The sequence below is a fragment of the Mesocricetus auratus genome, unplaced genomic scaffold (assembly GCF_017639785.1).
Source record: "Mesocricetus auratus isolate SY011 unplaced genomic scaffold, BCM_Maur_2.0 Super-Scaffold_100020, whole genome shotgun sequence".
Classification (NCBI taxonomy): domain Eukaryota; kingdom Metazoa; phylum Chordata; class Mammalia; order Rodentia; family Cricetidae; genus Mesocricetus; species Mesocricetus auratus.
In genome coordinates this window covers 6,092,648-6,095,314 of record NW_024429201.1, presented here as the reverse complement: position 1 = coordinate 6,095,314, position 2,667 = coordinate 6,092,648, and the positions used below count along the sequence as shown (strand labels likewise).

The 2,667-nt window shown below is 44.9% G+C and overlaps 1 long non-coding RNA gene across 1 annotated transcript; it reads left to right on the top strand.

Annotated features, from left to right (window-relative positions):
- The first annotated feature begins 1,068 nt into the window (after positions 1-1,068).
- LOC110343780 lies at positions 1,069-2,383 on the top strand. Its single transcript, XR_002386108.2, has 2 exons — positions 1,069-1,126; positions 2,138-2,383. It is a non-coding gene; the product is annotated as an uncharacterized LOC110343780 (long non-coding RNA).
- The last annotated feature ends 284 nt before the right edge of the window (positions 2,384-2,667 follow it).

Here is a 2,667-nt window from a genome sequence, read left to right as displayed (position 1 = left end):
TTCATAAATAATTGATATGAGTTGTTCTACAAGTTGAAAAGTCCAAGATGAAGGACATTCTCTGCTTCTAAATTGGTGCTTTGTAGCTGTGTCCCCTAGAGGGGCTAAATGCTGTGTACTTATCTGCAGGACTCATGGATACAGGAGATAGTCATGCCGCATACTTTCACCAAGTTCAACTGCTTATTGTTTCCAGAATGTACTGGGCTGTGCTGTATATCTTTGCCTTAGCTCTGAAGTTCCTTCATCTTAAGACTGTTCTGGTTCCACACACCCCACCCCACCCCCATCCTCTAAGTCAGTGGTTCTCAATATTCCAAATGCTGTGACCCTTTAATACAGTTCCTCATGCCATGGTGACCCCCCAACCATAAAACTATTTTTGTTGCTACTTAATTACTGTAATTTTGCTACTGTTATGAATCATAATGTAAATATCTGTCTGATATGCAACCCCGAGGGTCATGACTCACAGGTTGAGAACATTTGCTCTAAATCACTATCCGCATATCTTTCCAGATAGAGTCTAAACATCACCTCTTAAACATCACTGCTCAGATTAGGAGGCTAGTGTGTGCATAGGGTGGGGTGAGGGGGGAATCCCTCTGGCTGACTCTTCATTCGTGGAGAGTGCTAGGATACAAGGGAGGTGTCCAGGAGAATGAGTGCCCTCTCTCCAGTGTATAAAGGACACCACATGTGCTGGCTGCAGCACTCCTCCACAGACAGGAGTTTTTACCACTTTCTCCTCTACCCCCTCCCACACCTCATGTGCAAGGCAGCCATGGATGGAGCTTAACAGTTAAGTGGAAGAAGAAGAGGTGGAGACCCAAATCCCCGGGGCCGTTGAGAGCTACACTATCAATCGAATTTCTGCCTCAGAACTGTTAAGCCTAGCAGTAGGCACTTAAGAGACAACTACTGAATAAAGCAAAAGTGTAAACTCACAGTGGTTCAGAGAACTGTATTGTCAAAGATTATGTGTTGGGGAAGTCCTGTGGTCAAACTGTTGGCCAATAGGGAAGCAATATAGGTGGGACTAGGAGTCGAAGAGAATTCTGGGTAGGAGAAACACAGGAAGTCAAGAAGTAACCGTCATAGGGATAGAAGCCCGGAAACTTCTCCGGTAAGAGAAATACTTAGATTGGCAGTTATGGGGTAAATACTTAAGTCAGAGATAGCCAGTAAGAAACAAGCAAGGCCAACAGCTTCATAATTAATACAGCGTCTTGTGTGTTACTTGGGGACTACAACGCGGCAGAGCCCAGGAGACTGGCGGGGGTTAAACCAAAGCTGCTGGCAAGGAAAAGGTTTCTCTTTACAATTATAAGTAGTTTCGTTGGAGACAGTTTGTAAGCAAGCTGTGTGTCGGGACTTTCACATCTGATGAAGCAAGGTCTGGCTCAGCAAGTCAAGTCAGTGACTCTCCAGTTGAAGACCAATTGCTCTTGAGACCCTCTTTAAAGGCATCCTTGGGAAGAGGCACTGGCCTTTTGTAATTCTTCCAACCACCAGTCCCTCCTTGCTGGAGGAAATTGCACAGTCTGAAGACTTCACAGAGGGAGGCTGGCTGGAAACAAGTTGTGGTCTTGTCCTGGGTTTAGATTTCTGCTCGGGGAAGGGCACTTCCTCTCCTTCTTGGAGGGCCAAGTATCACATTCTGGATGGGGAGGATTGTGATAGAAAACGTGAGAGGCGGTGAAAATTCAAACTGGTGAACTGATGAAGCACCATCTTGGCTGCAGGAGGGGCTGGGGACTGCCTTTGCAATACAGTTTTCATCTGTGGGATGCAGTATTTGGAAGGCTTTGTTGATTTCTATGTAGTCTGTTATGTTTGGCAAGACCCTCTAGTTAGGGCTGCTTGAAAGTTGGATCACTTGTATGCTCTTTAGAAGGGAGTAGAATGCATAAAAGTTTCCAGGGTCTCCTTACCCATCCCAGCCCCACCCCCCTCAGTTCCCACTCCCTACCCTCAGCACCTACCCCAGCCCCCACCACCACCACTGCAGTTATCTCAGGCCAACCAGAAGCAGTGGCTGAGAAACTGGCAGACCACAGTTGAAGCAAGGAGGGGGCTTTGCCTGTTTTACTTCCATCACAGAACTCACCAGCCGGACTGTCTTATCCCTTTGAAGGAAGAAGAAAGTTCCTAGAAGAACACTGTACATTTCTGAAAAGCATCAGAGGGAGACAATAAAAGAAGATGAAGATCAAAGACAGATGTGGTCATGGATACCTACATCCCTGCACTGGGAAGAGCCAGGAGGATCTAGAATTCCAGTGTACATAGCAAGTTTGAGGTCAACCTGCACCACATAAGACCCTGTCTCAAACAGCTGTAAAAACAAAAGACTATTAAAGTCACATCTCTTCAAAAATTAGAAATGTGGCTTCTGTTTGAAACAATTTTCTTTTGTCCAACACTTACAGATTCCTTCCCCCAAAACAAACAAACAAACAAACAAACAAAAAACACATTTCTACATGCACAGTTTGGTTATTCTCGTTCCCATGTCTTAAGTTGGTGTTTTTTTTCAAGTACCAAATCCAGTAAATGTTATTTAAATGCAAAGAGGGGGAAAATCATTAAGTACTGCCAAAAAATCATTTCCCAGCCATCCAGCCAGCCAAACCACAAGCATCCAAAGATATGATTTCATTTTTA